We start from the raw sequence: 9,072 nt of genomic DNA, 5'->3' as shown, positions 1-9,072 counted from the left end.
AGTGCGTGATATTGTTTTATGGACTCATGGACTCAAATATATAGGTGGACTCACCGGATCTTGCCTCGCCATAATGAGGAATTTGGTGAGACCGCCGCCCGCCATAATGAGGTGCCTCACCGGATCCGGCCTCTATATATGTATATATATATATATATATATATATATATATATATATATATATATATATATATATATATATATATATATATATATATATATATATATATATATATATATATATGTATATACATATATAGAGTCGGGATCACGTGAGAACTACTAAATATTTGAGGATTGAGTAAGGAATGAAATATCAGGCGTTGTTCTAGAAAATATCAAACGCTGACAACGTAACAAAAAAACAATTCACACTTGATCAGAAAACATAACACGCGACATTTCAAATTTTCTTAACACATTCTCTCTCTAAAAATTGAATCAAAAACAAAGCAAACGATCGATTAGATTGTCGAATCACTCCAAATTACGAAGAAGTACTGATTATTATTGAATACAATTGCTTCTTGAGTAGAATTCAGGTACAATTTTTGCCTTAATACTGTCGAATTTTTGAGTTTAGGAATATTTTAGTGAAATAATTGTTAAAGTCGATTGATTATGTAATTACTATCATCACTTGCAGTTGTAGTTGTTAAATACATGTATTTTTTGTTTCAATCTCGTAAATTAGGGTTTATAATTTTTCTATTGTGAAATTTAGTATTCAACATTGTTCAATTGTGAATATTAGGGTCGGTTTCTTATTGTTTCAATCCCTAAATTAGGTTTATAACTGTTCGAATGTGAAAATTAGGGTTCAACATTGTGCGTGTGACACCCTCACTTATTGCGGAAAAGTAAACACGTAATTCTAGAATAAAACTGCATGGATATGTTTGTAATAGGTTCAATTGGGTAAAAACCTGTAATTTTTAAAACCTGAACCTGTTATAAAGATATCCAAAAGGGAAGGTGTCAAACATGCAAGGTCCAAAATAAGAGAAGTTATACAAACCAAATATGAGAAAGGGAGACATATGTCCCTAAAATGTATGTGACATAAAAAGGGTTTAAGGGTCACAATGAAATAAAACCAGTCTAGGTCCCAAGGTTACTTTGCTCGCTAGCTCGTCCATGTACCCCATATATGCATCACCTACCTGTCATTCGCATTTTATACAAATACGAAAGCCACAGTCAGTGGGGAGTAACTCCGAGTTCTCCCAGCCACGAAATGTCATAATTAATATAACATGTAAACATAAGAATATGAATACGAATCACACACTGCCTTAGCATATAGATGCTAAGGCAATCGTGCTTATCATGTGAACAACAATATAACGCCACATAGTCCTAGCATGTGAATACTAGACCGACTCATACTACACTATCATGTGAATCACATAACATCCAGGAATCCAAACTCTATCAACCATAGCCGGCTTGCATCTCACCTTCTATGATTCATAGAATCACCATACAAGAAAGGGCAATATATCAAAGACAGGCATAAGTTCTTAGTCCCGTCAATAGTCACTTTGTAACTCGAGTCTATACCACGAGGTAGGGAAGGTAATCGAACCGGTATCTTGGCTCAGCGGTTACTATTAAGAAAACATGGCCAAGAGACAACACAACCCTAGCCTAAAATCTGCGCAGACCTAGACATGCGGATACACACCACCGCACCCAAGACCCACAACTTTTTTTAAAACAAAGTGAAGTGAGTACCCTAAGGACACCACCGAAGGGTTGGCTAGTACTTAAGCTGACCCCATACTATCAAAATAAGTACCTGAGGTCATGCCCCAACTTGGATATAAATCCACTAGTCAGGAACACAAAGGCTATCAAGCAGTGAACATATACTCGTCAGAGACTATAAAGACCTATCTATGATGAAGGCCGAAATACTCACCTAGGACCTAGTCCCAGCTTGAATACTTTAGCCCACACCACACAAGACTCACCACACAAGTCAAGTAAGACACCCACTTAACCTTAAGAGGGCAAAAAGTCCTACTTACCAACATAAAATCTAATATTCTATCATGTAAAAGGCTATATAAATGTCTATTTACAGCATACAATCCCAACAGAATCCTCAATATCAATAATAATCCAAATTCCAGCTAACCGACAATACCATAATCTATGAGAACAAGCTAAAATGACAAAGACAAGAAGACTGAAGTATAAGGCAACCAATTCATCCAACAACCAACATGTGAAATGATAATTACGAATATCAAGGCATAACATAAAACCTCCAATAACAACTAATCTTACCTCAAAGACAAACCCTCGACCCGAGTCCCGCGACGGGTCATCGGTCAAATCGAGGCTGACTGGTTTAAACCTAGTTTGACCAAACTCGTTCGGTCAATCTGGCCCAGCTCAGAGTCTTGGCCTACTTTGGCCCAAATTACAAATTTTATCGCTATATTATTCTCACGCTATTTCCAATTTCTATCATGTGAAAAATGAAAGTAAAACATTATCAATCATCTAAACACTTAACAAACAACAAGCACCACATTTACTACTAATGTGACATTAATTCGTCGAGTAACTCGGAATAGTTACCTTAAACTAGCAAAGAGACAAGCAATAAACTTGAGAAAGCTTCTAAAACCCAAAATTACTCTTCATCTTCAACCACATATGAGTCACCTAAAATAATTATGTGAAGGGACGATATTAACGACTTATCGTTATATAAAATATGAGACGGAAATTAATTTAAATCAAAACATGTAAATCATATTCATTAGCTACGGTCTTATGTTCATAAACCATTATGACCCTCCCTTTTGACAGGCATACCCAGAAAATTGTCACAACTTTTACGCCCTAGAAATAGTCCCCTAAAGCACCATTTTATCCGTCCCAAAACTGAGCCCAAACCAGCCTGTCACGGCTCCCAAAACCGAGGCCAAAACAGCCCACACGGCCTCCATTTCGACTGTCCCAAAACAGTCTGAAGGCTGCACAAAACTGGTACCAAAACAGAGTTCAATCTATCCTAAACCAGTCCTAAACCGAGTCAAAACAGTCCCAAAAATGTCCCAAAGTACCTGCAAAGCGGACTCAAAAACAGTCCTAATTTACTGCACAATACCACAACTAAACAAGATCCCAAATAGCATCCCAAAACGATCTCTACATGTCAGTATACACCGTCTCAAATATACCACTTACTAGCTAGCATCCCAAATGATCCCTAGAGGTCAGTATACACCGTCTCAATCATCTCCACATATCAGTATACACCGTCTCAACTATACAACTGACTAATTAACATCCATAATGATCCCTATATATAATTATACACCGTCTCAACTATAAAACAGACTAACCAGCTTTCAAAATACACAAATTTAACAAGTAATACTGAGTAACCTATCATTATTACCTTTTTCCGATTGAACTAATCATTTATGACTAACAAATATTCTACCAGACCGTCTATTTTAGTACATACAACCGTCTTATAAAAAACAAAGCTAAAAATATAAATTGGGTTTGTAAAAATACATAACGAAAATGAATTTTACTTACAACGGATTGACGAGAACGACGAAAGGAGCGCTATGGAACAAAAATAGTTGAAAACGGATGACAAACGGAGCATCAGTATCAATTTAAAACCTGATAAAAATTAGAACAGAACGAAAGAAGAAAAAAAAGAAGGAAGAAGAAGAAAACAGACGTGAGTTTGTGAAAATGAGACAATGAAACTGCTAGCTTGCTATTTTTATTATCGACGTTTCTTCGTCGTTAAGAAACTTCGATCGTTATTAAAATCGTTTCGAGTTAAATTTAACCGATTTAAGTAAAAGTTTCAGTAATAAAACGGAATCAATAATAAATAAATTTAATGAGTGAAAATAAAATAAACTCAGCTAGTTAACGGAAATAATACAATATCAGCTTGAATCGGAATTATTAGCGATTTTTACGAAACTAACGGATATTAATAAAAATTGCTAATTTAGTGAAATAAGTTCAAAATAGCTAATTGGACGGTTTTGTTCCCAAAATCCATCTCGGGTTTACTTAAAACAACTTTCATAAGGACTCGTAAAGAAACGGAAATTATTAAATAAATAAACTCGAACTAATTTCAATAAACTCGAACTAACTTTAAATAAACTTATTAATGATTATTAAAATTAACGTATCGAATTATGATGAAATTAATTAATTAGCTAAGCATAAATATATAAACCGTTAAATGATGTAATTAAATTCAAAATAGCAATTAAAAGAATTTTATCCAACTTAATAAAATACGGGGTGTTACAGTGCGATTGTGAAATTTAAACTTCAACATTGTTTAATTGTGAAAATTAGGGTTTCATATTGTTTTAATTGCGAAAATTAGTGTTAAACGTTGTTTAATTGTGCAGAATTACAGTTTTATACTATAGAATTGAATTTGTTTGAAAATACAGTTGAGGAATTGATCTTTGTATGATGTGATATTGTTATTTGTATGATGCATATTGTTATTTGTTTGAAATACAGTTGAGGAATTCATCTTTGTATGATGTGTTCAGTAAAATGAGTAATGTAGATATACATGTTGGCTATGATACAGGTAAGTCACTCACTTTTCTTGATTTTTATTGAATTTTGTAATGCTGTTTAACAGATTGACAAGATTGATTAGCTTATTAGAGTCATATGTTACCAAATAGAGATCACATTGTTCGACACAGTGATTGTCATACTGGTTCCGGTATGGCCATGGGAAGGAATACTCGGGTTGATGGGAGGAAGTCATCAAATTATTGTTCCAGCATAGTTATTATTGTTATGGTAACAACTGGTTTAATTGGTTATGATGAGCAAGTTGGTTATGATGGAAAACAAAGATCTAAATGAGGACTCGGATGAAAGAATGTCAAAAGGTGGCTCCAAGGACCAGGCTGAGATATTGGAAGAATCCGAGGAATTGTAGTTGACAAGTTCTTTGCCAGTCAATAGTTTTAGTAAGACGATTTCTAGACTGTATATATCAGTACTTTCACCGAAGAATGTCAAAAGGTGGCTCCAAGGACCAGGCTGAGATATTGTGATATATTGGAATCTGCTGTTTATGCAGATGTTGACGAGTGCAACGAAGGAGTAGCCTGTCAATGCCGAAAATGTAGTTGTAAAAATTATGCCTCATCATAAAAGCCTATTAGCTCAATTGGTAGAGCATTGCGCAATGCGCAAATAATGTGGGTTCAAGTCCCACATAGGCTACTGTTAATCTGCTATTTCAAAGTACAATTTCATTTGCATTTTGGTGCTATTTCAAAGGGTTCCTTCCGCTATTTCTTCATCTTACATGTGTTATTTCTATTACTGTAAACAAGTGTGATATTGTATTGAGTGCATTGTGATATTGTATTACATAAATTGTGATATTGTAACTAAAATCCAACAGTAGGTGAGCAAGGCTAATGGCGAAATTTATAAAAATAGTTGTGATATTGTATTGGATATGTTGTGATATTGTATTGTTAGACATGTGATATTGTTATACTAGAAAAGCAATCAGACTGACGGAGATTATTTGGAAAAAAGTTTGATATTGTATTGAACATTTTGTGATATTGTAATGTAAAATAGTTGATATTGTAAAACTAAGAGAACAATCAATGTTCTACCTTGACTGACAAAGACTATTTGAAAAAGTGTGATATTGAATTGTATATCTTGTGATATTGTATTGTAAAACAGTTGATATTGTAATACTCAGATAACATTCATTGTTCTACCTTGACTGACAAAGACTACTTGAAAAAGTGTGATATTATATTGTATATTTTGTGACATTGTATTGCAAAACGTCTGATATTGTAATATTAAAACAACAATGATTAGTTCCCAAAAAGTGAGATATTGTATTGAATACTTTGTGGTATTTTATTGAATACATTGTGATATTGTAAAGAATACAATGTGTTACTATAATGTAATTAGTGTGATACTTCTTTTAAAAACTTGTGATATTTATAAGAGGCAAATGTGATATTGTAATGGATATGTTGTGATATTGTATTGTAAAGAATACATATCCAGTACAATATCACAATACATATCCAATTCAATATCACATGTCTGACAATACAATATCACAACGTATGCAATACAATATCACAATGCTAACAATAATATTTAAATTATATAAATACATTAGCTCATCTTTGTGGGGTTCGAACCCACGTCTTGTGCAATAGCACATGCTCTCCCTTTTGAGCTAAAAGATGAAAAATTAACATTGATACTAAGTGAGAAAATGAAATAGAAAATCCCATGAGAGACAAGAACCCTTTGCACCAAGACTTCCGAGAACCCATGAGAGGCAAGTATGCATATAGATAATCGATAAGAAATTTTTGCTCCAATTCAGTAACTATGTTGTAGATTCATTTAAAAAACCTTAATTGAATCAAACAAGACATTGTATTATTTTAAAGCCAGCAGTGTGGCTTGTTCAACCATGTATTTATGGTGTTAACGGCGAAAACATCTAATTAGAACGGATTATGTATTTCAAAGAGCAGCAAACATCTAGTTCATGTAAAGCAGTATTACCCAGCATTAGAACCTTCGACTTGGAGCTCCAACGTAAAGGCGGTCCCCAGGCTAATAAATCATATGAGATCCTCACAAATTGAACCTAATTTAGGGAAAAGAGATACAAAAGCATGGAAATTAGGATGGGTAGCTGCATTATCTTTTCCCGTACAGGCTAAAAGGAACATCTTACAGGTATTTACTAAAACCAGCAATTCAACAACACCAAGTATAAGCTCTGATAGGAGATAAGATAGTTTCTGTAAATGCATCTCCTAATCAGGGAAACTACCGACTGTTAATGGGCCAAAATCAGATGGCTCAACTTCAAAACAGACAACTATAAAGAGAGGAAAGTAATTTAAATACTCCCAACACAAATAGGAGAAAACAATAAACCAAAGACAGCATACCAGACAATAAATCCAACTGCAAGGCAACCTTATATAAATATAATAAGGTGGATGATCTTTGTCATAGTCAAGAACAGTTATCATCACATTCCTGATTTGAAGAGGAAGTGTTGTACACAACCAAAGAACCAAGGTTCAGATAAAATTGCGCAAACAAATTACAAAACGATGAAGAATATCAAATAAATAAGCCAAGTTGGATCAAATATGTGATACTTTAGCAGCAATAGCAGCAAATATGTGATATTTATAAGATATCAAACAATTTAGAACCTAAATCGGATAAATGTATACTACTACTAGCTAACATTAAAGAATAACAAATGTAAAACAGATGTAAATCATAAGATTTCAAATTGAGTCATTCAAATAACCACTAGTAAAAGGAGGAGTAATTAATCTCTTGGCTGTATACTGAGATAGAGTTTTATAAGCCAACATCTTAATTAATTGAGTGAATTGAGCCTTAAAAGTTAATTAGGGACAAATTCTACAATTGTCCACTAATTTAACATCAAATCATGTCAGGCGTCATAATCGTTTGCAATCAAAACCTTATTAACACACAAACCCTAAAAATCGAAATTGAAAAAGTGAAAAAAGATAATCGAAATTGAAAAGGCAGAAATTACAAATTAAAAGAAAATAAATGTACCTGACATCGCAATTATGAACGAATGAATATGATAGTTGATCGGAAATAGAAGAATGACAAAGGTAAAGCTGAGATTGAGGTGGAAACCTAGAAATCACAAAGACAGCGATTGAAATTTGGGGATTGAATAGAAGAAAGATGATGAGAAGAGAGAAGGTAGAGAGAGAAGTGAATTCAGCGACAATGAATCAAATTTAGTGAGAAATGGAATATATATACCCGGGGGTGGAAATGACCATCTTGCCCTTAATGAGGCGCGCATAATATTGGCCATTAGATCTCTTAGATCTGATGGCTAGTATTAATCCTCAATCCTCAAATATATGAGCCATACTTACATGATCCCATTCCTACATATATATATATATGTATATACATATGTATATATATGTATATATATGTATATATGTATATATATGTATATGTATATATATATATATATATATATATATATATATATATATATATATGTATGTATGTATATATATATATATAGGGTCGGGATCCGGTGAGAACCACTCATATAATGAGAACCGTGAGAACCACTAATAACCATCAGATCTTAGACAAATAAAGTGTCGATCTCGTCCTACCCCCTAACCCTTCGTTTAACCAGTACACTTTTTATCTCCAATTTATTTTTCTCTCCCTAATCCCCAAATTGCTTCCTCTAATTAAAGAACAAGCTTCAATATTCAGTTCCTTTCTTCATCAATGGAGACGCCTTCAATATTCAGTTGCTTTCTTCATCAATGGAGACGCAAATTGGGACATCATTCACCGTTCATCAAAATTCGACGAGGTTTGTTTGATTTCTCAATTAATTTCCTTGAATCGACTTTATGTGTTTTGAATTTGTTCATTCGTCAATAAATTAGGGTTGACGAATTGTTAATTCGATTTTATATACATATAATTGAGGTACACAATTGAAATTGAACGTGATGTATGTCCATTCGCTAGCAACTGGACATCCAATTGAAATTCAAGTTTGAAATCACGACATCATGAAATTTGGAACTCCATTGATTGAAGTCGTGAAATTTGCCATCTTTTCTTTCTTTATCAATTCACACAAGTTTACTCCATTGATTCTTATTGTTGTGGTTGTTCTTTCAATTTCTACTACTCTACTCGGGGTATACGAGGATTCTGATGCACCTGAAGCAGTAACTAAGTCACAGTACGTTGTAGGATATGAATGTCTCCTTATCCAATTTTATTCTTCTTCAGGTGCATCTGATGTGTAAATGTGTAATATTCTTGGTTTAGGTCTGAGTATTCGGAAAAAAAAAAGGACGGAAAAATGGATAGAAACTGTGATTGCATAATTATAATGGTTTTCTTTTCAATGCAACAGGCAAGACCAGGCACTATATCAACAGCCTTGATGAGGGGAGTTCCTTCCAATCATCCTCAGCG

General features: G+C 33.6%; 1 long non-coding RNA gene across 1 annotated transcript; it reads right to left on the bottom strand.

Annotated features, from left to right (window-relative positions):
- Positions 1 to 857: 857 nt before the first annotated feature.
- Positions 858 to 2,679, bottom strand: LOC141615347 (uncharacterized). The gene is made up of 2 exons (XR_012529813.1): positions 2,593 to 2,679; positions 858 to 1,163 (listed from the first exon to the last, which is right to left on the bottom strand). It is a non-coding gene; the product is annotated as an uncharacterized LOC141615347 (long non-coding RNA).
- Positions 2,680 to 9,072: the final 6,393 nt, after the last annotated feature.

This window comes from Silene latifolia, chromosome 11, assembly GCF_048544455.1.
Source record: "Silene latifolia isolate original U9 population chromosome 11, ASM4854445v1, whole genome shotgun sequence".
Lineage (NCBI taxonomy): Eukaryota > Viridiplantae > Streptophyta > Magnoliopsida > Caryophyllales > Caryophyllaceae > Silene > Silene latifolia.
This window is presented reverse-complemented; position numbering and strand designations above follow the sequence as displayed.